This window comes from Neomonachus schauinslandi, chromosome 8, assembly GCF_002201575.2.
Source record: "Neomonachus schauinslandi chromosome 8, ASM220157v2, whole genome shotgun sequence".
Lineage (NCBI taxonomy): Eukaryota > Metazoa > Chordata > Mammalia > Carnivora > Phocidae > Neomonachus > Neomonachus schauinslandi.
In genome coordinates, this window is record NC_058410.1 from 66,936,515 (window position 1) to 66,964,128 (window position 27,614).

Consider the following 27,614-nt stretch of genomic DNA (forward strand, 5'->3'; position numbering starts at 1 on the left):
TAAAATTAGCAAATTAACCCAGGCTTTCCCTTACCACCCCCCTCTCCCGACCTTGTTTGTTTGTTTTCTGGCAATGGTAGAGACACAAGCATGCAAATAGAAGTATAAAAGGTGTTAGAGGTCTTAACTCAGAACTGGCAGATGATCATTTTTGTCCACTCTATAAAGACTTCATGCAGAGAATAAGTTGAATTTACTCTAGACACATTTCAAGAGAATTAGTGTATGAAATTTCTTTTAATTCATTTTCCATGAAGAATAAAGTGCACCTAACATTTAAACAGTTCTTTTAGCGTTGCACTTCACTTCTAAACTCTGTGGTTTGTTCCATCTACTGAACTTGCTAGTACCTCAAATGGCTTTGTTAAAACCTCATGAAATCTGTCTTTGCTCTATAATGTTCTCAACTGGGACACTGTAAAAAAACAAACAAGCAAAAAATCCACAACAACCCCTGAACTGTCATAAAGAGACAAAAGATTTCACTAAGGACTCTTCTTAGCCAATCCCACAGAACACTTAGTTCTGGTCAGTAAAGATAAAGGCAACTGCCATTCCCCACCATAAAGGTTAAGAAAGATGGTGTATGTACATATGTATACATATATGAAATATGTATAAAATTTCCATTATGAAAGCATTAGATGTTACAGTAAAAGACTAAAAAGTTTTAAAGTGTCAGTCCATTAAAACGTAGAGAAGATTTATCTTAGGTGTGCAAACAGTACATATAAAAGAAACTAAAGGTCCTATCACACATTTAATCTGGAGACTTTCTGGGAATTCCACTGGGAGTGTGAAATAACATAGAATCAAAGACCATGTTATTATGGAAGTTTGTCATTGTGCTGCTTTCAAATTTAAACATTTTATCTTATGTCCAATAACCTATGATTGCTTTTCTATTTGACTTTATTGTTAATTACCTACATGCTGCTTCACAACATGCATAGCTTCAGGATCTTCCTTCTTTCAGACACCTTTCCTTTCATACTTGCTTTAATTCACCTGCACCTATTATAGGAAGTGAGCTGTGACACCCCTGTGATCTACATGGAATTGTAAAGCTATTGCATTAGGAATTCTCTGGAAATCAAAACAGCCTCAAGGGACAGCCTCATATAGTTGCCTATTTGTATTTCAACAATGAAGTTTGGAGAAGTAGGTTTTCTTTTTTCCAAGTATTTTTAAAGTAACATATATGCATTATTACTTATATTCATTTGTATAAACATATCATTAATGATTCCATGAAAAGTTCTGTTTCCAATATAGGTAAGCTTCTCTGCCAACTCTGCAGCGCACGCATACACACACACACACACATGTCTCCAATAAATAGTAATAGCTTACTTTTCCACCTGAAATAGGTAAGTTCTTAAAATGATAAAACCAAGAGTTCTGGAGAAAAGTCAACAAGTACTCTCTGGATACTTCCATTAGATGATACCCCCCCCCCCCATTAGATGATTATTCTTAACTCTCATGTGCTGCTTCACCTGAGGCACAATTCTTCCTCTGTGAAATAAATGGGTCTAATTATTTTCCAGTTTTAAAATTCCCAAGATAAAGCATTTTGAAACACACACACCCACCCACACACACGCACGCAAATGTAGTCAGATACTTCATTTCTACTGTGCAAGCATTGCTTTACTCTTATTCCACACCCAGAGAAGTCTTCAGTGATCTTCCCATTTTAAACGGTCCACTTAGCTCTTAAATCCAGTGATTGCAGTAAGTCTTTCTACTTACCTTAACAATCAGATCTTTATTTCCAACATCTCAATTTTTTTTTCTTTTTAAGAAACATCTCTTGAGTAATATTTCTATAATTTTTAAGTACCCCATGTTTTTGGATTAAAACATTACATTAAAATGAAGAAAAAGGAAAATTGTTTCTGATGACAATGAAGCTTAAAATACTAAAGAAACATTTAATAAACCAATATGGAGTAGTTTTGAATCTACTGCAACGTATTAAGTAATAATCTTGAATTGTGCAATGTTTATTGTAGGTGTCAACTTCACAGTAGAATAGCTTAGGCAACGTCTGTACCACAATTAACCTGAATGTAAGCTATGCAATTAGAAGGCTGTTTGCAGTATTACATTAGCATGGTTACAACCATTCTGGGGGTTTTCCTTAAGTTCTAATTACTGATTCATGTGGTATCAATAATAACTAAATTTAATGCCCCTGTAGGAAATGACACCTAGAATGTGGCTACATATGTTATTTTAAATGAATTAAACATTTCCTTTACTTTTTAGAGCAATTAACTATAATTATGTAATTTACTTTCATGTATAATGCAGTGGCTTTGTTTTTCCTCTTTTGGCTTATAGGGAATTTTTGTTTGGAGCTTATTTGTGAAAATGTTACAAATACACTAAAATTTTAATAGTAACTCTTTTATATCAAAGTTTTAAAAAACACTAAATACAAATAATGAAGAAAAAAAAAAAAAACAACTAGGGAACGCCAAAGCATAAATTGGTTTTTATAAAATGAAGGAGATCCATTACTGTGATTTTTTTTTTTTTTCATTTTTCTTGGGCTGATCCTGTTCTTATTTACACCTGATGGGAAATTCTGGAGAGCAGTTAATTTCCTTTTTCACAAGAGAAGACCTATCATTTTTTTTCTTTTACCAATGACCCTGATCTTTATGCCCAATGAAGACAGATAAACATTTAGGTGACTGGCTTGAATTCAGTAGCTCACGTGTATAACTACTCCTCTCACGAACTGCTGAAAACAAAGATTTTTAAAATATTAAAGCTATAAGCCCAACAAGACAATATGATGAATTGAGAATTTGTAATTTATACCTATACTGTCCAAGGACAGAAAAACCGTAAGGAGTGAAAAAGGAAAAAAAAGGGATGGGGGATTTTTTTTTTTTTTTTTTTTTTTGGTCAGAAGGTAATGGTGACAGTAGAAAGCATCAAGAATATATACTTAAATAAATTAATCACAACCAGAACTACAAAATTATCTTTAAAGCAAGAAAAAACTGTATTTATGTGTTCAGAGAAGCTTCTGATTTTGACTACCTAGAGACTAGAACCTCTCTGTTTACAATTATTACTGATAAGGGGTTCGGAAATGGACATGAAAGCCATTACTCCTCCCTCATTTTGACCCTTAACATAGCTTTCTCTGAATCTGTTTACATTCACAGTTTGAATGGCAAGATTACAGCATAAAAGCAATGTAATAGAAGTGTCCTCAAAGCATACCAGCAAATCCAAAGGCTTACTATAACTTCAAGGATCAACTGCAACTAGTTTTGTCTTGTCTCAATAAGTACTGTCAGCTATGAAAACCTGACAGTTAACAATTGTACATTTTAAGATGACACCACACAGAAGTTTAGTTAAGTTTAAATATGAATATGTTTACTTATGTTAAGATATAAAAGGCAACAAACAAACCACAACACAAAGTAAACACCTGAGTGAGTAAAGGGGTTGGCCTTGGGCTCAGTTTAAATGGATCTGAATGTAAATTCTGGGACATTCACATTCAAACTTCCAAAGGGAAATCAGAACACAGATTTCTATTGTCATTACGTCATCTGTTATGTACACTTGGAAACCAGAACACAGATTTTTTTTTTTACAGATTTTATTTATTTATTTGAGACAGAGAGAATGAGAGACAGAGAGCACAAGAGGGAGGAGGGTTAGAGGGAGAAGCAGACTCCCTGCCGAGCAGGGAGCCCGATGCGGGACTCGATCCCGGGACTCCAGGATCATGACCTGAGCCGAAAGCAGTCGCTTAACCAACTGAGCCACCCAGGCGCCTCAGAACACAGATTTTTATGCCATCAGGATATGTTATATAAATTTGGGATCTGAAAAGCTACTTCTCCAAGTGCCTCAACTCAGAAATTACTTTAAATTTGATAATGCTATAGGACAGAGGGATTTGCCTCTAGAGCTAATTATAGGAAGCTGTGAGTTTGGACACTTTTCTGAATGCAGAATGAGGGTTCAAAAATAGGTGTTCAATCAATAAATCAGCTATAATATTAAAACTATGCATGCCCATTGATACCTCAGCTATAGAAGCCCATAGATGTACATAAATGTCTGTGTATACAAGGGGTCTGCTAACCATGGGATGCTGCCTGTTTTTGTAAATAAAGTTTTATTGGAACATAGCCATGCTTGTTCATTTATACACTGTCTATGGCTGCTTTTGTGCTCTAATGGCAGAGTTGAGTAGTTGTAATACTGTGTAGCCCACAAAGCTGAAAATACTATCTGCCCCTTTACAGAGGTTTGCTAATCTGTGGTCTATGTTTTGTTTAAGCTTTTTATTTTTAAAATTTTTTTAAATTTTAAATTTCTAAGATTTTATTTGACAGAGAGAGAGAGAGAGAGCGCATGAGTGTGTGTGCACAGGCAGAGGGAGAAGCAGGCTCCCCACTGAGCAGGGAGCCTGATGTGGGGCTCCATCCCAAGACCCTGGGATCATGACCTGAGCCAAAGGCAGACCCTTAACCAACTAAGCCACCCAGGTGCCCCTCGTTTAAGCTTTTTAAAGACTATAAAAATTTTGATTTGCTAGATTTTTTTTCATGAACTGTAATAGATTCTTAGCAGTGGTGAGTCTCTCAATCCAATATCTTAAGCAAGGAAGTGGATTTCACAACCATGCTATTATTTCCATACCCTTTTCGAAAGTGTAGTGAAATCAGTCATGGGGAAGAGCATTCTTTAGAGTCTTTTGTAACTTACAACTGGTCCTAATTTTTAGAGAAATAATTTAACGATATGACAGTTTGTATGTGTTAATTATTCTTTTTGGTTATTAGTAACTTTTCATGACTTCTCTTGTAAGAATTTGGGTAATTTCAAGGAGCAAGTGGGACCCTGGTAAACTTGATCACATTACAAATAATGTTAGATCAGGGCTAGCTTAGGTAAAACATAAATGCTTTAGAAGGATATAACATATCTTATAAAATCAAGGGAAGTCCTAAATGACCAGATCATGTGAATAATATACAGACCTTTCCAGGGAACTTAGCAGTGGGATTTTTGTGAACCATTTCATTACGACATTGCTATGGAATACTCCCAATTGCATTCTCTCCCTGAGTTTCTACTTGAAATTCAAATCCCTAAGAAACTGATCCATCTGCCTACATGAGGTCTTATGTCCAACTAGATAGACAAAAGTTTGTTCATAATTGATAGCCACACAAAAGTCACAGGGAAGAGGCATTTTATAAAATAAATGGTATGAAGAACTAAACAAAAAACTTTCATGAAGGCTTCTAAGCAAAGGGAAGAATATGCTTCAAGCTCTAAGTTGTGTGAAAACACAGCTACTATGAAAACAGTGAGGAACTCAAAGGCTAGAACTATAGATATTTGGAAATTGAGTGGTAGGGCTGACAAAACAGAAAATAGAACTTTTATTTAGAGGTAAGTTCAGGTCTTTGCAGGACATATAGTCTCATTACAAAGTGTGAAAGTAGCCACAGACAATATGTAAAGCACAAAGGGTATGGCTATGTTTCAAATCCATTGACTCTGATAAATAGTATTATCAGTTATTTTTCTCTAATTTGGGTTCTTGGATTCATCATTACAATCACTTTTGCACAAATACTCAACATCTTGCCCCAAAATAACAGATTATCAAACAAGATTTTGTTAAATAGCCGTGTATGTATTCCTATTGCAACACCACAGCCTGTTATTTTATGCTAAATGGCGTGGAATGGATGAGTGATATTGTTCAGATGTAAAAGAGGGCATTGAGTAATGGTGGGCAGCTTCCTGGAGGCAGTGTGACTTGATCTAAAATATTATAATGTATAGAAACTGGATGGTTGGGAAGGCATTTGTAGGAGGGAGAATCTGGTAAGAATAAATGGGATAACTAAAGTATCAGTTTAGATCTAAGGGATGTAAGTACAAGGGGTTAAGATTAGGAAAGAAAAAAATCCAAGAATAATTTGAAAGTATAGGGTTCATCTTTGCATATACCAGTTTCAAAGGTTACAAAAAATTATAGCAGAGACCACTGGGCAGGACACACATTGAACAGCAATTTATTTTTTAGTTAAATAATAGCACTTTTCAAGTAGTGACAGCAGTACTTTTTTTCAACAAAAATGTCTCTAAATTTTGTATACTTGATCATATTTAGTCTTAGGCATATATATGAAAATTATAAAATTAATTAAGTTAAATGTTTAGTATTTGATTAAGTCTCTTTTATATAATGTCATACCCAATCATTTTTATGGCTCCAATATATTTAGCATGACCGGGTAAACGAGATTAAAAGCACAAAAGCTACTTCCTGAGCTCAATCAGCATTTTCCCCATGATCTGCATGTATTACAGACTTTCATTTGCAACTTGGTATAAATTGAAATGTAAGTGTATATATTAAAGACAATTAATCATGCTATGTTAGTAGTTTCCTATATCTTGATCTATGACCACTATCTTAAACATTCATAACTTCTGTATGATATTTCAGAAGCTGAAAAAGTAATTTCAAACACTGGGACAAAATTCAAGATTTTCACAGCTGCATATCAGAAAAAAATTAATAGTGGATAAACAATGGTTGCACTTAAGAAATATAACAATGACAGTGCTCTATATTTTACTTCTAATACTCAAAACCAGGCAGCACATTTATAGAACACAATAAGCCTTTAACTTAAAAAAAACGAAAAACAAAATCACAAAACTTTTTAGAATTTCATCAGAATGTTTACTCCAAACATGTTTTATATCATATGGGGGTAGAAAGGAAGATGAGTCCACTCTGAACCAACTGGCATAGATTAAGTTCTAAAAATCTGTAATTTCATTATTCTAGATAATATCTGAGGACTAGCTCTTGACTGGGACCTGAGAAGAGAGCAGGTAGAGAGATAAAGTACACTTAAGATGACATTGATTCTTTGTCTAGCCAGGTAGTATATTAATGGCCATCATAGAGATCTCTGTCTAGATATACACAAGTTTTATAATCTATTAATTCATTCTGAATAAAGATATGTTGACCTGTCTAGTCAAAACTGTCAGAATATGCAATCTGCTATGTTCATGTAATGTACATTTATAGTATCAGATTCACTGAACCTGTTAAGACGCAAGGGAGAAGGTTTGGATCAAGGGTCACAGCTCACTTACAAACATATGGGTACAAGTCACACATACACACCCTTTTTGAGTATTATCAATAAACAATCAAGATTATAGGGAAATTAGAAATATAAAAACAGGCCTTTAAAATAGGATCCTTAAAAAATACAGAATAAATTAAATAGAAGTATGCAAAAGCTTTCCTGACATGACAAAGGAACCAAGGCTTTCTTTCTTGGTTTCTTCTTAATCCAAACCTTTTAATCCCAAGGTTTTTCTAACATAATTAAGGTAATAAAACCCACAATTCTAACATACTTGAAAAATTACCAGAAAATTTTACATTCATAAAATGTCCAAATAAAAATGCATATAAATTAAACTTTGATTTATGTTAGACTTTCCTTCTTCAACATTGAATGCTGAAAGAAAACACTGGTTTGAGGAAGACTTTTGTGTTCATAAGCTCAGAATTCTATATCGTTTATATGTGAAGGTCAATGGGAATTCATTGTTAAATATAGGAATAAGAATATATATGCATATTCCTATATGTATATATTAATATATTTCCAATAGTATTAGATGTAAATATAGAGCTATGAATATAGACATATAGATATGTTTACATGCACAGATAATCAAGGTATAAGAAAGATGAAATAAGAACTCAACACTGAAAAGTCCAATTAAAGAATATATGGGAGATAAGCAGCAAAAATACATAAATATAGATATTTTGGAATAGGAAAGATCTGACTGAAAAAAATTGAGGAAAGCAAAATCAAAATGTTCTTGAAAAATATATTTAAATATTATATTTAATATTGTATTAAAAATAACTACTCTCTGCTACTATAAGCCCACATTAAATTAACATAGTTCAAAATGAGAGAGAGCGTGAAAACAGACCAAATCCCTCATCTTAAATAACAGGAAGCAAAATACTATCATTTTTTGTCTTTATTCACTAAAGGAAAAGCTAAGACAATTAATTGACATAAGACCACACACATCAGACATGCCATCTGATGATTTAAATTTGCTACTATGAGCAGCAGTACAGTATAATGCTAAGAACACGGACTCTGGAGGCAGACCACCTGAGACTGCAAACCCTGTGTAAGACTTGCTGGTGTTTAACAGTGCTTCAGAACTCTGGGCTTTAGTTTCCTCATCTATAAAAGGGGGATTATAATATACCCCCCTGATGATTCAGTTAGTTTAAATAAGAAAAACTTAGAACAGTACGAGCACAAAGAAACCTTAAGTGAGTGTTGTTGTTATTGAAAAAAGAAGCAAGTTTATCCTATTGTATGTTACAAGAAACAAATTTAAACAAGATGCTAAAAGTCAAAAGTTAGGGAAAATACATGTAAGTCAAAATAAGCAAAACTACATAACTATTAATACCTAAAGAAATATACACATGGGAAATAAAGGTGAGAAAGACCGTAACATAATAAGAATCTGGACTGTATATTTAAACATATAGTAATGTTTATTTTTAAAACAGTTGGAAATTCAAGGAGAAATGGACAAATACATAAATGTAAAGAGAGATTTAAACACAGAACTGGTCTTTGAGCATAAGAGATGGATAAAAAGAAAGATACAAAAGATTTGAATAATTTAGTAAGGTTGAATGTTATGCATCTTTGATGTTTGTGTTCTGTCACAAATACACTTCCTATCTAAACACCTAAAAAAAAAAAAAAAGTTGCCAAAAGGACTACCAGATGTTTATCCCAACAGGAATAAATACCACACTTATAACTTAAGGAGGGTTCATTTACAAAGTGGCTATTTACAAAGGTGGGTGTAGGAGCAGAAGGAATGCTGTAATAACCCAGGACTAGAGTCCACAGGCATAAGAGGATAGCAGAGGGGAGGTATTATAAACCCAGAAGGATAATTAAACACTACACCGCTGTTCTCCCCTTGTCCATTCCCTTGCTGTGGCTTCCCAATGGACAAAACCAACTAGAAGCCAGAACACTGAGAAATCCATTGATGCAATACCAAGTAGGTCAGACATCTGAAACAGAAAGCAGAAGGGAGGAGGTGAAGAATGAGTCTGGAAAGACAGACAAGATATGTGGCAGAGAAGCCACAAAAAATCCCAGTAAATTCCAAAATCCAGGAAAGGCTCTGGGTACATTCACTCTGATCCCAAAAAAATAAGTAAATTTTTAATAGCAATTTTAAGTCAAAAAAATGGATCCACCTTAAACAATTTCTTTGCTTATCATCCCTTCTTGCAACTCCTTATTTCCAAGATTTTTTTTTTTTCCAAATAGCATTAATTCCCTTAATAGTTCTTTCAGGAAAGCCTTTAATGTTAAATTCTGTTTTTACATGTGTGAGTCAATGGTAAAGAAAGTAATCTAGGAAGCAAATATTAACATATTCATAAACTTAAATGTTGACTATCAGAGTACCAATTTGGGGGAATTAAAAATATGAAATTTCTGAAACAATATGAAAGGTAGAATTAGGGAGCTCAGAATTAAAGCATTTGAAAAAGATATTTACAGCATTTGAGAGAATAAAGATATTGATTGCTTCATGGTTAAGTATGACCTTAAAAAAATTGATGGTAAGTGAAAAAGATTACAACATCTAAACCAATATGTGGGAAAACAGAATAAAAGAATACTTAGTCAAACAGAAGCTAGGAAAGGAGAAAAAGAGGACAAAGAAAGACAAACATGCTAAATAGGAGACAGAAATTAACATGTTCAGAAATCAAAATAGGGGCGCCTGGGTGGCTCAGTTGGTTAAGCATCTGCCTTCAGCTCAGGTCTCGGGGTCCTGGGATCAAGCCCCACATCAGGCTCCCTGCTCAGCGGGGAGTCTGCTTCTCCCTTTGCCTTCTCTCCCCCTGCTCATGCTCTCTCTTTCAAATAAATGTAAAAAAAAAAAAAAATCAGAATAAATGCAGACATTCAAATAACCTAATAAGGAAAAGCTTAGGGGCACCTGGGTGTCTCAGTCCTTAAGCGTCTGCCTTTGGCTCAGGTCATGATTCCAGGGTCCTGGGATTGAACTCCGCATCAGGCTCACTGCTTGCCAGGAAGCCTGCTTCTCCCTCCCCCACTCCCCCTGCTTGTGTTCCCTCTATCACTATCTCTCTCTGTCAAATAAATAAAATCTTAAAAAAAAAAAAAGGAGAAGTTTATCTAATTACATTAAAATATAATTCAGTTTCATGAAGTTTATAAAACATATACTTGAAACAAAATGATCCAAAATTATTGGAAATAAAGGAATGGAAAAACATTTTCCAGAGTGAACTGCTATAGCCAACATTTGAGAAAAAAAATTAAAAGTCTATCAGTAGGGTATACATATATGTTTACATATATGTATATATATGATGTATATATAATGGGATATTATGCAGAACAAATATATGAACAGATTTGAATCTATTAATATAGATACATTTAAAATATGACTTTAAAAAACATTTTGCTTAATTATACATGTGATACAAAATTTATGTTTATTTATTTATTTTTAAACATTTTATTTATTTGACAGAGAAAGAGCGAGAGCAGGAACACAAGCAGGGGGAGTGGGAGAAGGAGAAGCAGGCTTCATGCTGAGCAGGGAGCCCGATGCGGGGCTCGATCCCAGGACCCTGGGATCATGACCTGAGCTGAAGGCAGATGCTTAACGACTGAGCCACCCAGGCACCCCAAAATTTATGTTCATTTAAATCCATAAATCAACAGTGTGATACATTTTTCTGTAATACAAACTGAAAACACTGGAATGATACATATCAAATTAATGATACTGGTGACTCTTCAGAGAGGAGGAGGGAAATCAGTCTAAACAGGGATCAAATGATTCTTCAGTATAAAGAAAAACTGACTAAATGCTAATATTTTCTGGATATTTAGAAATTAATGTTTATTGCATCATTCCTTGTATGTTATTAACTTAATTTTTAAGGCAGATAAAGAAGTTTGAAAGAACAGTAAAATAGGGCAGCAGAGTGGTTAATAATCACAAATGCTACCCAACACACTGTGAAATATGCCACAGAAATAAGATCTTGACAGAAATAAAGATCAGGCATCATGCATTCACATGCATATGGTCCTAGTGTTCAGAATCACAGTAAGTTCATCTCTACCCTTGGTATCAGAACTTGGGACTTTTTTCAGCTTATTTCTTTAAAAAGTAGTTTAAGCCTCTGTTTCACTTGTCATTTATTACATGAAAGACATTAAGATAGACACAAAATATTTGGACAAGTAATGGTCCCAGAGGAGAAAGGGTAACCAATGGCATAAACAGTTCCCTCAGGACAAAGGAAGCAAACAAAAATGTTCTTGTCTGGAAGGATGAAAGGGACCTGGAAGTAAAACACTTACTGCAGCGCTGGTAACAGCAGACAAGCATAGTAGACTGACTTCACTACCGTAAGGGGTCAGATGGGTTGCCAGTGGCAGCCAGGAGTAATGTAAATGAGTGACGTAGGCCAGGCTTTCATACATGGACAGGTAGGTGACTGACAGCCTCAGCGTGGGGGAAGACCCAGGGATTGACAGATGCTGTGCTGAGCTGGAGAAGAAGTATTCCTTTCTGAACAATCAGCTCCAGTGGATCATTTTAACCAAGAAAGTGGTCTTAGGGTTGCTGTGCTTCTGGTTTCTCAAGAGAAGATAAGAATTCTGGTGGTTGTAAGAAATCTGCCTTCTTGAAAGCTGGAAACAAATTTTAGATGTATAGCATCGTGCTGGCCAACACTGTGAAGGAAGCAAATCCTGGCTTTGGGCTACCCTGGCCCTCCGGCCAACAGGATGAGAACAAGTGAGTCGGCAACGATGGTTTACTCTATGATGAAGTGTCTGGATTCCTTGGTCAGAGTCCCAGCACCAAAATCTCTCCTGTCAAGCAAACAGAATGACTGTCAGATAATCCAGAAAGCTCCCTACTTGTATGTCTACTTCATTGCATAACCATTTGTTTATTTAGCACACTGAGAGCTTTGTGCTTGCTCTGACCATAACACCATGCCTTCGACTGTGTGATCTCTATAACATCTTTCATTTTATTGAAAGGTATATACACAAAACTGGATTCTGAATATTATGCTTATTATCTTTTTAATGGGCACTTGGGTGGCTCAGTCTGTTAAGTGTCTGCCTAGGGCTCAGGTCACGGTCCCAGAGAACTGGGATCGAGCCCTGCATCAGGTTCCCTGTTCAGCAGGAAGCCTGCTTCTCCCTCTGCCCTTCACCCTGCTCATGCTCCTCTCTCGCTCTGTCTCTCTCTCAAATAAAATCTTAAAAAAAAAAAAAAACAACAATCTTTTTCACATGCCTGAAGGTTTTAATTCATGGCACTAGAATCTAATGTTATATTTGTTGAGTGGGCGTCTAAGAGTTTGAAATTGACCACCTTCTGGATGACATCCTAATAAGAATAAAGTTGGCAAAAATCTTACGTGAGGAGATTTATTAGCATGAGGATGTTTCCCAGATTATATACACAGGAACAGACTGCATGATGAAAAAGAAGCTAAGCCAGGGACAGCACTTACAAGTGAGCACAAACCACCAAGAAAGAGCTTTTTAAAAATTTGTGCACATGGTTATACACCTTCAGGGCTGAGTACATATCATGGCACCCACAGAGCAGGGCTGGAGAAAGCTCCCCATGAAGACTGACTCCTGTAAACCAGAAAAGTATCCTGACCTCAGGTCTTCACAGTTAAAACCAAGTAGCTCTTTGAGATTATTAAAGCAAAGCCTTTCTCCTCTTGTTCACTTAATTTCTCTATATTCTCCTTACAGGCAACAACATGTCTTTCCCCATACATATGTATCTTATAATAGGTTTTACATTGGGTTAATAGTAAATGAGTGAAATAAGGCCATTTCAAACATGTTTTTTTCACACGAAACCTAATCAAATAAGTTTTTCAAGTAAGCACATTATAAGATCCTAATTTGTTCTATAAATTGAACAAAGAATAAAGAATACAGAAGAAAAATACATTATAAATTATAGAAGTAGTAAGTAAATTGGCAGTTTACTGCAAATAATTACTAAATGTATGGTTATTCAAATCCTCTGGATTTCCCAAATTGACATTACCGTAACAGTTAAAATGGGAAAAAAAAATCATGTAGCTACTTCAAGGAAATAATCATTAATGAATAGTCCTTAGTTGGAAAAGCAAATGAGTCACAGTGAGTATTCTGGTCTTCTCTTTGTGACATGCCCTTCTAAGCCATGGTGGGCTGGCATGTGAATTTCCCCTTAGTTGCAATATGAACTAGAAAGTTAGGCAAGTCTTCACTGTTGAATCAGTAATTGGATTAGTGTTTGGTTGTGTGTGTTTAATGAATCAATGACTTACCTTTGTTTAAATGCCACATAATCAAGTGATTGACTTGTCATGTATGATGTTTTGATTACCTTTACTATTTCTAGTTTCTATTTGCTTTTAAGGACTAAAGGCATGTGAAAGTCAAAAGAGTAATGAAAGGAAGTAAGTGCCACCTTCCTGTGAAAGCATCACAAGAGGCTGTATCAGTAACACTTTCAGATTCCTGACAACTTTATGGTGTATATAGACAACAGGGATTTAAAAAAAACTGATATAACTATATATTTTGTGAGTTAGAATGACTTCAGAGAGCTGATTCGCTAAAAATTGCAGTTGAATCAGTTTTATTGCTGTTACATCTGGTGGCAGAACCAGTTAAAATCAATCATTCAAAACAAAACCATTTACTGGAGAAAAATATTCTGACTGTATATTAGGGTAAGTGTATTTTGATATTTGTCTAATTTTTTACTTTTTGTTATTAGGCAAAAAAATACATGGCAAAAATACATTAAAAGATCATACATCTTAATATGAAGTGGATATTTCAAAATACAAAAAATAAAATGAACACATGTTGATATGCTCCAACATGTAGTCTCTCTTTCCTAATTCTTAACTTTTTGGGTTTTTTAATTTTTTTAAAGATTTTATTTATTTGAGAGAGCGATTGAGAGAGAGAGAGAGAGCATAAGCAGGAGAAGGGGCAGAGGAAAAGGGAGAAGCAGGCTCCCTGCTGAACAGGGAACCCGACGTGGGGCTGGATCCCAGAACCCTGGGACCATGACCTGAGCCGAAGGCAGACGCTTAACTGACACCCCTCGGTTTTAAATTAACTTATATTCATTAATCTATCTCCTTCATATATTTTGAAATCATGAATAACACCTGGTGGATTTTTACTGAACTGCCATTTTTTTCCATTTATGCATTCAGATTAGGGTGTGTTATTTTGTTAATAAATTATTTTTATGCCTCAAACTCAAATATCTGCAATTTGCTTCTAAGTTTTCAATTTGCAGTGATTCATTACACAGTTAGTTGACTAACTTACCTAGAAGGACCCAACTATTGACTTTTCAGTGCTTATTTTTCTTAAGATTCTCTATTATCTCCAAGGGAATTGTACACAGCACAGCTTCTTTTTGGAGTGATGTATGTGTTCTTTGGTAGTTAAACTTTCACTCAATTCTTAATACAGCTGAAGACAGAGCTCATTAATCATACCCCAAAGCACAGAACTATGGTTATAACTCTGTAGTTTCAAGGTAATAAGTAGGATCTGTTATCTTTCATGTCCAAAGAGATTTACTCAACTGGTCACTACACAAGTACATGCATTTAACTTACCTTCAGTTAATTATAGCTCTGTATTTTAAAATCAATTATTAATTCTATCATGGTTATATGTGCATTAGAAGAGTACACAAAAATAATTGCCAAAACATTCAATAGCGTAAAAACTTTTAGAAAGGCATTAGTTTATTTTTGAGGTATTTTTTTTGTTTTTTTAAATTTTATTTGAGAGAGCACGTGCGAGCACAAGTGGTGGGGAGGGGTGGGGCAGAGGGAGAGGGAGAAGCAGGCCAGACATGGGGCTCTATCCCAGGGTCCAGGGATCATGACCCAAGCTGAAGGCAGCCACTTAACTGAGCCACCCAGGCACCCCATATTTTTGAGATATTTAAAGAGGATTTCATTTACCAATCTTCTAAGTAGTATTAAACTTGAAGAAAAAAGGGATTAACTTCTGAAAAACCTAAAACATTTCAATTATGCCTAAATAATCCACCCTCAAGTATGTGTGCACATGTCTGTGTGTATACACATTGACAACATTCTAGAAAGAGCATTATTAATTATGTTATTTTAAAAGAGTTTTATTCTGCTCATAAACATATTTGCCATACCAGGCTCACGTCTGCAGTCTCCTCCAGTCTGTCCCCATCCTGTCTCCTGTTCCTGCTTATATTCCTTCCCTTCCACAGTGAGCTCTACTGATGGTCAGACATGTGCCCATAACCCCACAACCTCTTCCACGCCACACCTGGCTCCTGTCCTGTCTCCAAAACACTTCTCCTCTGTCTGCTGAAAGTTTGACTCCTTACCTGTTAAAATACCTGTTATTTTTTCCTCATTTCTTTAAGAATTTTTTGTCCCCTGCTTCATATTACTATGCAGGCATCTCCCTTCCTATCAAAGTCAATCCATCTCCATCCACTGAATCAAACACCCTCCATTCTTTCCTGTGAGATAACAGAAAAAAAACAATATATACAATATATATATATATATGTCTCTGTGTCTCTGTCCCCAGTTCCTGCCACAAAACCTTTGTAATTTCCTAAGTGAAAGGAGCACTAGGAACATGTCTTGCTCGAATATTTGGTCTTTGACTTATCTCTGACACAGGGCTCCCAAAACTCTTATAAATTCCTACATGATAAGAGTACTAGGAGCATCTTTTGTTCTACTGAACTGACTCTGGGTGGGTTCCTGAATAGCTTCTGGATGGGTGCTGGTCACCAGAAAGACCAAGCCCTGGTTAGAAGCTTAGAATTTTCAGCTCCACCCTGAGTCATCCTCCTGAGAAGGGAGAGGGCTAGAAACAGTAAATAATCATGCCTATGTGAGGAAGCCTCCATAAAATCCTGATAGAATAGGGTTTAGAGAGCTTCCAGGTTGGTGAACACATCCATCTCTATGGGATCAGAAGGTCCTGTGCTTATCTCTTCATCTGGCTGTTCACCTGTATCCTTTATCATATCCTTTAATCAACTGATCAATATAAGTGTTTCCCTAAGTTCTATGAGCCGCTCTAGCAAATTAATCAAACCCAAGGAGGATGTTGTTGTCAGAGATCAGGAACCTCTGGTCTATAGCCAGTTGGTCAGAAGTTTAAGTGATAATCTGGGCTTGCAACTAGCTTCTGCAGTGGGGGTTGGGGGGGCAGTCTTGTGGGACTGAGCCCTTAATCTGTGGGATCTGGTACTATCTCTAGGTAGAGTGTCACAATTAAGACTCCAGCTGGTGTCACAGAAAATTCTTGTAGAGGGAAAAAGCCTCCATAGACTTGGTGACCAGAAGTTATCTGAAGTGCAGTGTTCTATATGAATATTTTGTATGAATATTAAAAGAGATTCACACAGGGAAAATCTTATAGTAGGGAAGAACCGGGTTTTTCCCTACAAAGGAAGGACAACCCTGTTTTTCCTGTATACCACTTCAGTCTACTAAGCTCCCTACTCTCTTTCTTCTACTTCTTACTCATGACTGCATCTTTCCCCTTAGCATTCATATATGCTACAGTATGACCTATCCAAAATACAAACAATCTGAGCCCCTTCCCTGCTAGCTCTATTTCCACACACACCCAATATCAACTCCTTGCATGTCACTAATTTTTCTTCCATTCACCTTTCAGCTCATTTCAACTAGGGTTACAAGATTTAGCAAACAAAACAAAAAGTATGAGTAGTTAAATATTCAGATAAATAATTTTTAGTATAAATATGTTTCAAGTATTTCATGTATTTTATCTGGCAGCCCAAGTTTCCCAAACATTCATCTTCCATCCTGAACCAAAACTGTTCTTGGTCAGAAATGATATCTTTGTTGCTAATCCAACTTTCTTAGAAACAAAGAATGCCCCTTTATTCACCTGGAATAGACTGAGAGGGTTAGGTAATTAACTCTTTCTGGGAATAGCTATCCTAAATGACAGGTGGGTTTTGGCAAAAATATTCCAGTTCTTGTGCCCTTTCCATAGGTTAACTCTAAAGTGTGTAAACTACTTAATTTCCAAGAATTGCACCATGGGATTAAGCTTTAGAGTGGCAGCCAGCTTAAATAATGCATTTTTTTAAAGATTTTTTATTTATTTACTTGACAGAGAGAGACACAGCGAGAGTGGGAACACAAGCAGGGGGAGGAGGAGAGGGAGAAGCGGGCTTCCCGCGGAGCAGGGAGCCCGATGCGGGGCTCGATCCCAGGACCCTGGGATCATGACCTGAGCCGAAGGCAAATGCTTAAGGACTGAGCCACCCAGGTGCCCCTTAAATAATGCACTTTGTATGGCTATTTTCTCTTCCTTGCCTCCTTCCCATGCTGCTCTGCCAGAGTTCCTAGCTATTCCCAAATAAACTACTATTCTTAAATCCTTGACTCAGTCAATTTCTGGAAGAAACCAAAGAAAGGCTTATGTCTAAGCCTCTTTCATTTTTCAATCTATATTCTGCTCTTGATCTCTTCATTTCCATGGCTTTACCAACTTCCTATAAATTAGTATATTCCAAAAATTTTATCTCCAGCTCAGACCATTCCTTCTAATGTTCAGGTTTATAAAACAGATACTTGACCTCCATCTGGATTGCTCTTAAACATCTCAAAATGAACATGTTTAATTTTTCCCTTTTCCTTATTTATGCTCTTCTTTTAATCCCCCCTCTCTCAATAAATGGCTTTTCTACCTACCCAGTTTTGTTTTGTTTTTGGTTTTTTTTTTTTTTTTCGGTTTCGGGTTTTTTTTGGGGCGGGGGATTGTTGTTGTTGTTGTTGTTGTTTTTTCCGTAGGTGAAGATGGAGCATTCTCAACAGCTTCAAGTCTCTTGCCTATACAGCTAATCTGTTACCAAGCCTCAGAGACTACTTCCGCAGTATATTTATAATAGGTACATTGTTCCCTCATGATTTCTGTCACCTTAGCCCTGCCACAATATTCTCTACATTGGAAGAGTCTTCACTCTTCTACTCTTGACCTTTTCCAATCCATTCTCCGTGAAACAGACAAGTGGTACCACAGAAATATAAATTAAATTTTGTACTACTCTGCTTATAAGACTTCACTGGCTTCCTATTTCCTTTCAAATAGAGTTCAACTCCCTAAACTGTATGATCTCCAGCACAAATATGGCCACTCTTACAGGGCCATTTATCACACTGACACACCAGTCTTCTTTAAATTAGTTGAATCACTAACCTCATGCTATACCTGAAAAGTAATATTCTATTTCCTCAGCTCATTCTAAACTAATTTAACTAGTTTTTTCCTCCAAATTATATCATAACCTGTAATTATATTTTATTTTTTAAAACGTTTATTTAAATTCAATTAATTAACATATAATGTATTATTGGTTTCAGAGGTGGAGGTCAGCAATTCATCAGTCTTATATAATAACAGTGCTCATTACATCACATGCCCTCCTTAATGTCCATCACCCAGTTACCCCATACCCCCACCCCCCTCCACTCCAGCAACCCACAGTTTGTTTCCTATGATTAAGAGTCTCTTATGGGGCACCTGAGTGGCTCAGTCATTAAGTGTCTGCCTTCGGCCCAGGTCATGATCCCAGGGTCCTGGGATCAGGTCCCACATCTGGCCCCTGCTCAGCAGGAAGCCTGCTTCTCCCTCTCCCACTCCCCCTGCTTGTGTTTCTGCTCTCACTATCTCTCTGTTGAATAAATAAATAAAATCTTAAAAAAAAAAAAATCTCTCTTATGGTTTGTCTCCCTCTCTGGTTTCATCTTGTTTTATTTTTTCCTCTCTACCCCTATGATCCTTTGTTTTGTTTCTTAAATTCCACATATCAGTGAGATCACATGATAATTGTCTTTCTCTGATCAACTTATTTCGCTTAGCATAATATCCTCTGGTCCATCCACATCATTGCAAATGGCAAGATTTCTTTTTATTTTATTATGTTAATCACCATACATTAAATCATTAGTTTTTGATGTAGTCTTCCATGATTCATTGTTTGTGTATAACACCCAGTGTTCCATTCAGTACGTGCCCTCTTTAATACCCATCACCAGGCTAACTCATCCCCCCAACCCTCTCCCCTCTAAATCCCTCAGTTTGTTTCTCAGAGTCCATAGTCTCTCATGGTTTGTCTCCCCCACCAATTACCCCCCCTTCATCTCTCCCTTCCTACTATCTTTTTTTTTTTTTTTAACATATAATGTATTATTTGTTTCAGAGGTACAGGTCTGTGATTCAACAGTCTTACACAATTCACAGCACTCACCATAGCACATACCCTCCCCAATGTCTATCACCCAGCCACCCCATCCCTCCCACCCCCCATCACTCCAGCAAACCTCTGTTTCCTGAGATTAAGAATTCCTCATATCAGTGAGATCATGATACATGTCTTTCTCTGATTGACTTATTTTGCTCAGCATAATACCCTCCAGTTCTATCCATGTCATTGCAAATGGCAAGATTTCATTCCTTTTGATGGCTTCATAATATCCCATTGTATATATATTCCACATCTTCTTTATCCATTCATCTGGCAATGGACATCTTGGCTCTTTACGTAGTTTAGCTACTGTGGACATTGCTGCTTTAAACATCGGGGTACATGTACCCCTTCGGATGCCTACATTTGTATCTTTGGGGTAAATACCCAGTAGTGCAATTGCTGGATCATATGGCAGTTCTATTCTCAACTTTTTGGGGAACCTCCATAGTGTTTTCCAGAGTGGCTGCACCAGCTTGCATTCCCACCAACAGTGTAGGAGGGTTCCCTTTCTCCACATCCTCACCAACATCTGTCATTTCCTGACTTGTTCATTTTAGCCATTCTGACCGGTGTGAGGTGGTATGTCATTGAGGTTTTGATTTGGATTTCCCTGATGCCGAGTGATATTGAGCACTTTTTCAAGTGTCTGTTGGCCATTTGGATGTCTTCTTTGGAAAAATGTCTGTTCATGTCTTTTGCCCATTTCTTGATGGGATCATTTGTTCTTTGGGTGTTGAGTTTGATAAGTTCTTCATAGATTTTGGATACTAGCCCTTTATCTGATATGTCATTTGCAAATATCTTCTCCCATTCTGTTGGTTGTCTTTTGGTTTTGTTGACTGTTTCTTTTGCTATGCAAAAGCTTTTTATCTTGATGAAGTCCCAATAGTTCATTTTTGCCCTTGCTTCCCTTGTCTTTGGTGATGTTTCTAGGAAGAAGTTGCTGTGGCTGAGGTCGAAGAGGTTGCTGCTGGTGTTCTCCCTTAGGATTTTGATGGACTCCTGTCTCACATTGAGGTCTTTCAACCATTTTGAGTCTATTTTTGTGTGTGGTGTAAGGAAATGGTCCAGTTACATTCTTCTGCATGTGGCTGTCCATTTTCCCAACACCACTTGTTGAAGAGACTGTCTTTTTTCCATTGGACATTCTTTCCTGCTTTGTCGAAGATTAGTTGACCATAGAGTTGAGGGTCCATTTCTGGGCTCGCTATTTTGTTCCATTGATTGATGTATCTGTTTTTGTGCCAGTACCAAACTGTTTTGATGACTGCAGCTTTGTAATAGAACTTGAAGTCCGGAATTGTGATGCCACCAGCTTTGCTTTTCTTTTTCAACATTCCTTTGGCTATCCAGGGTCTTTTCCGGTTCCATACAAATTTTAGGATTATTTGTTCCATTTCTTTGAAAAAAGTTGGTATTTTGATAGGGATTGCATTGAGTGTGTAGATTGCTCTAGGTAGCACTGACATCTTCACAATATTTGTTCTTCCAGTCCATGAGCATGGAATGTTTTTCCATTTCTTTGTGTCTTCCTCAATTTCTTTCATGAGTATTTTATAGTTTTCTGAGTACAGATCCTTTGCCTCTTTGGTTAGATTTATTCCTAGGTATCCTATGGTTTTGGGTGCAATTGTAAATGGGATCGACTCCTTAATTTCTCTTTCTTCTGTCTTGTTGTTGGTATATAGGAATGCCACTTATTTCTGAGCATTGATTTTTATATCCTGCCACTTTACTGAATTCTTGTATGAGTTCGAGGAGTTTTGGGGTGGAGTCTTTAGGGTTTTCCACATAAAGTATCGTATCATCTGCAAAGAGTGAGAGTTTGACTTCTTCTCTGCTGATTCGGATGCCTTTTATTTTTTTTGTTGTCTGATTGCTGTGGCTAGGACTTCTAATACTATGTTGAATAACAGTGGTGATCGTGGACATCCCTGCCATGTTCCTGACCTTAGGGGGAGAGCTCTCAGTTTTTCCCCATTGATAATGATATTCACTGTGGGTTTTTCATAGATGGCTTTTATGATTTTGAGGTATATACCCTCTATCCCTATACTCTGAAGTGTTTTGATCAAAAAAGGATGCTATACTTTGAAAAAAGCTTTTTTTGTATCTATTGACATGATCATATGGTTCTTGTTCTTTCTTTTATTAATGTATTGCATCACATTGATTTGTGGATGTTGAACCAACCTTGAAGCAAAGGGATAAATCCCATTGGTCATGGTGAATAATCCTTTTAATGTACTATTGGATCCTGTTGGCTAGTATTTTGGTGAGAATTTTTGCATCCATGTTCATCAAGGATATTGGTCTGTAATTCTCCTTTTTGATGGGGTCTTTGTCTGGTTTGGGGATCAAGGTAATGGTGGCCTCATAAAATGACTTTGGAAGTTTTCCTTCCCTTTCTATTTTTTGGAACAGTTTCAGAAGAATAGGTATTCATTCTTCTTGAAATGTTTGGTAGAATTCCCCTGGAAAGCCATCTGGCCCTGGGCTTTTGTTTGTTGGGAGATTTTTGATGACTGCTTCAATTTCCTTAGTGGTTATAGGTCTGTTCAGGTTTTCTATTTCTTCCTGGTTCAGTTTTGGTAGTTTATACATCTCTAGGAATGCATCCATTTCTTCCAGATTATCTACTTTGCTGCCATATAGTTGCTCATAATATGTTCTTATAATTGTTTATAATTTCTTTGGTGTTGGTTGTGATCTCTCCTCTTTCATTCATGATTTTATTTATTTGGGTCCTTCTCTTTTCTTTTTGATAAGTCTGGCCAGGGGTTTATCAATCTTATTCTTTCAAAGAACCAGCTCCTAGTTTCGTTGATCTGTTCTACTGTTCTTTTGGTTTCTATGTCATTGATTTTTGCTCTGATCTTTACTATTTCTCCTGCTGGGTTTAGCCTTTATTTGCTCTTGTTTCTCCAGCTCCTTTAGCTGTAGGGTTAGGTTGTATATTTCAGACCTTTCTTGTTTCTTGAGAAAGGCTTGTACTGCTATATAAGTTCCTCTTAGGATGGCCTTTATGCATCCCAAAGATTTTGAACAGTTGTGTTTTCATTTTCACTTGTTTCCATGAATTCTTTAAATTCTTCTTTAATTTCCTGTTTGACCCATTCATTCTTTAGTAGGATGCTCTTTAGCCTCCATGTATTTGAGTTCTTTCTGACTTTCCTCTTGTGATTGAGTTCTAGTTTCAAAGCATTGTGGTCTGAAAATATGCAGGGAATGATCCCAATCTTTTGGTATCGGTTGAGACCTGATTTGTGACCTAGGATGTGATCTATTCTGGAGAATGTTCCATGGACACTAGAGAAGAATGTGTATTCTGTTGCTTTGGGATGGAATGTTCTGAATATATCTGTGAAGTTCATTTGGTCCAGTGAGTCATTTAAAGTCTTTATTTCCTTATTGATCTTTTGCTTAGATGATCTGTCCATTTCAGTGAGGGGGGTGTTAAAGTCCCCCACTATTATTGTATTGTTGTTGATGTGTTTCTTTGCTTTTGTTATTAATTGCCTTATATAATTGGCTGCTCCCATGTTAGGGGCATAGATATTTACAACTGTTAGATCTTGTTGGATAGACCCTTTAAGTAGGATATAGTGTCCTTCCTAATCTCTTATTATAGCCTTTGGTTTAAAATCTAATTTGTCTGATATAAGGATTGCCATCCCAGCTTTCTTTTGGTGTCCATTAGCATGGTAAATTGTTTTCCACCCCCTCACTTTCAATCTGGAGGTGTCTTTGGGTCTAAAATGAGTCTCTTGCAGACAGCATATCGATGGGTCTTGTTATTTTATCCAATCTGATAGCCTGTCTTTTGATTGGGGCATTTAGCCCATTTACATTCAGGGTAACTACTGAAAGATATGAATTTAGTGCCATTGTATTGCCTGTAAGGTGACTGTTACTGTATATTGTCTGTGTTCCTTTCTGGTCTATGTTATTTTTAGGCTCTCTCTTTGCTTAGAGGACCCCTTTCAATATTTCTTGTAGGGCTGGTTTCGTGTTTGCAAATTCCTTTAGTTTTTGTTTGTCCTGGAAGCTTTTTATCTCTCCTTCTATTTTCAGTGACAAGCCTAGCTGGATATAGTATTCTTGGCTGCATATTTTTCTCATTTAGTGCTCTGAATATTTCATGCCATTCCTTTCTGGCCTTCCAAGTCTCTGTGGATAGGTCTGTTGCCAATCTAATGTTTCTACCATTGTAGGTTACAGATCTCTTCTCCCGAGCTGCTTTCAGGATTTTCTCTTTGTCTCTGAGACTCGTAAGTTTTACTCTTCGATGTCGGGGTCTTGACCTTTTTTTATTGATTTTGAGAGGGGTTCTCTGTGCCTCCTGGATTTTGATGCCTGTTTCCTTCCCCAAATTAGGGAAGTTCTCTGCTATAATTTGCTGCAGTATACCTGATGCCCCCCTCTCTCTTCTTTTTCTGGGATCCCAATTATTCTAATATTGTTTCATCTTATGGTATCACTTATCTCTCAAATTCTGCCCTAATGATCCAGTAGTTGTTTATCTCTCTTTTTCTCAGCTTCTTTATTTTCCATCATTTGGTCTTCTATATCACTAATTCTCTCTTCTGCCTCATTTATCCTAGCAGTTAGAGCCTCCATTTTTCATTTCACTTCATTAATAGCCTTTTTGATTTTGACTTGGTTAGATTTTAGTTCTTTTATTTCTCCAGAGAGGGTTTCTTTAATATCTTCCATGCTTTTTTCAAGCCTACCTAGTACCTTTAAAATCATCATTCTGAACTCTAGTTCTGACATCTTACTAATGTCTGTATTAATTAGGTCCTTGGCAGTCGGTACTGCCTCTTGTTCTTTTTTTTTGAGATGATTTTTTTCCGTCTTGTCATTTTGTCCAGAGGAGAATAGATGAATGAGAGAACAAATGCTAATAGGGTAACAATGGCCCCAGAAAAATATACACTAAAGAAATCAGAAGAGACCTGAAACCGGGGGAAAAGAAAAGGAAAGAAAGGAAAAAGAAAAAGATAAAAAAAAATATCATCAAATATGATCAGGCTGGTGCATAGATCAGTGCCACACACTAGATTTTGGGCATATTTTGGTCTGTTAGAAGAAAGTGCCTCCCAAAAATTTTAAAGAAAGAAAAACTTACATGTACAAAAATAATGGTAAATATGAAGGGATGGAATATGACTATAAAGATGAAAATTAGAAGATTTTATAAAAGGAATTGATAAGAAGTTGGTTGAAAAAAGAAAGAAGAGAAGTTAAAAAAAAAAAAAAAGGAGAGAATGTGATTGGGCAGGAGACCAGAACAAAGCCATACACTAGAGATTTAGGGTATATTTTGGTCTGTTAGAAGAAACTGTATCCCAAAATCTTAAAGAGAGAACAACTTATATACATACCAAAAAGAAGGTTAACTACTATGAAGGGATAGAATATGACTCTAAAAAGGAAAAATAAAAAAGATTTTTAAAGAAGGGATTGATAAAATGTTTGAAAAAGGGAAAAAGAAAAATTCAAAAAAAAATTTAAAAAATTAACTTTGAAAGACTAAAGAATCATGGTAAAAACCCATGAATTCTACGTGCAGTATTCCCCTAGTGCTAGAGGTCTGCTATTCGCATTGATTGGTAAACTTGGTCTTGGCTGGCTGTTCTTGCTGATCTTCTGGGGGAGGCGTCTGTTGCCATGGTTCCCAAATCTCTTTGCCAGAGGTGGAATTGCCCTGCCCTTGCCTGGGCTGGGCTAGGTAATCTGCTCCGGTTTGCTCTCCGGAGCTTTTGTTCCCTGCAAGATTTCTGTACAGCTTTGGAGGACAAGAATGAAATGGCAGCCTCCCAAACTCTTCCCTGGAGGAGCCGAGAACTCGGGGCCCCACTCCTCAGTGCACCCCCAGAGAAAAGCAGTCAATCATTCCTGTTTCCCCGGGCTCTGACTGCACTCCGTGCTCACCTGGCCTATGACCAAGTGTTTCTATCTCTGGCACACGACCCCGTGTGGAGTCTCCAAACCCAGCCAATGCCTGCAGTGCACTCCCATGCCACTCCCCCCAGGGGAGGAAGGGGAGTCTCCCCGGATCTGCCGCTTGTTGGGTCCCTGCTGGAAGAGCAGTGGCCCAACTGTGCCGCGGATCGCGGTTTATGGCAACCCCGAGCTGTGAGCCCGCTCCTTGGCTCTGTCTCTGCAGCCGGCTTCCCTGCTTCAATACCTGGGAGCTCTGCTGCACTCAGGCACCCCCGGTCTTTCTGTGACCCCAAGGGTCCTGAGACCGCACTGTCCCAGCGAGGGTTCCACCCCTCGCTTAGCCACTGGAGCGACGTCCCTCAGCACAGCAGACTTCTAAAATTTCCGATTTTGTGCTCTGCTGCTCTGTCACTTGCCAGAAGTGGCCAACAGAGGCCCCCTCCCCCCCGCCATCTATCTTCCTGAATATCTCCTCGGATTCACTTCTCCACACATCCTACCTTCCAGAAAGTGGTCGCTTTTCTGTTCAGAGAGTTGCTGCTATTCTTTTCTTCAATCTCCTGTTGAGTTTGTAGGTGTTCAGAATGGTTTGATCCCTATCTAGCTGAATTCCTGGGACCAGACGAAATTTAGGTCTCCTACTCCTCCGCCGTCTTGCTCCTCTCCCTGGCAAGATTTCATTTTTGATGGCTACATATTATTCCATTTGTGTGTGTCTGTGTGTGTGTGTTCTTTATTCATCTGTTGATTGACATCTGGGCTCTTTCCATAGTTTCGCTATTGTAGACATTGCTGCTAGAAACACTGGGATGCAGGTGCCCCTTTAAATCACTACATTTGTATCTTTGGGGTAAATACCCAGTAGTGCAATTGCTGGATCATATGGTAGCTCTATTTTCAACTTTTTGAAGAACCTCCATACTGTTTTCCAGAGTGGCTGCACCAGCTTGCATTCCCACCAACAGTGTAGGAGGGTTCCCCTTTCTCCGCATCCTCACCAACATCTGTCATTTCCTGACTTGTTCATTTTAGCCATTCTGACTGGTGTGAGGTGGTATGTCATTGAGGTTTTGATTTGGATTTCCCTGATGCCGAGTGATATCAAGCACTTTTTCATGTGTCTGTTGGCCATTTGGAAGTCTTCTTTGGAAAAATGTCTGTTCATGTCTTTTGCCCATTTCTTGATGGGATCATTTGTTCTTTGGGTGTTGAGTTTGATAAGTTGTAGATCTTGGATACTAGCCCTTTATCTGATATGTCATTTGCAAATATTTTCTCCCATTCTGTCAATTGTCTTTTTGTTTTGTCAACTGTTTCCTTTGCTGTTCAAAAGCTTTTTATCTTGATGAAGTCCCAATTGTTCACTTTTGCCTTTGTTTCCCTTCCTTTTGGAGACATGTCTAACAAGTATATGACTAGTTGTTAAATGTCTTTCCTCTCTACCAGAATGTAACCTCCATGAAGATAAAAGCCATACCTGTTTTGTTCCATACTGCCAACATAATGTCCCGGGATGTAATTTTGTCTGACTTATGATACAGCTCAATAACTGATTGAACGAATATACCAAAAGATTCAGAAAATACATGTGATAAGCTGTAACTACTGAAGGGTTTCAACCCATTTACTCTTTCCAACTATATAGAATCTAAGGGAAACCACGTCTAACCTTTATTGAGCTTCTATTACATTCCAGGCATTTTGCATGTTTCCCTTTTGGTCTTCACAATTTAAGCATCATCATTATAACCATTTTAAAGATCACAAAAATGAGTCTCTGAGATGCTCAAAAATTTGAGCATTAAGTGACTCATATAAATCTAGGAAGGATCATTAATGTCAGAGCTGGAATTAAAATTTATATCTGGCCTCAAAATTTCTTTTTCCAGTAATATTCTAAAAACTTCATTGAGTGATATTTCAACTTGGTGTTGTAACAATAGGAACTGAACTCAGAGATTTTAGAATCTATTATATTTAAAGAAATCTTGGTAAATAACCCACAACTTGTTTTATTAAATATTATTCTCAGCAAGGTTTACTACTGAAAGATAATTTTCCTATGGTTTTCATAGTGAAAATTACTGGGAATAAGATATTGCTTATACATTAAATACACATAACAATTAACACTACCTTATAGGCAGATATTT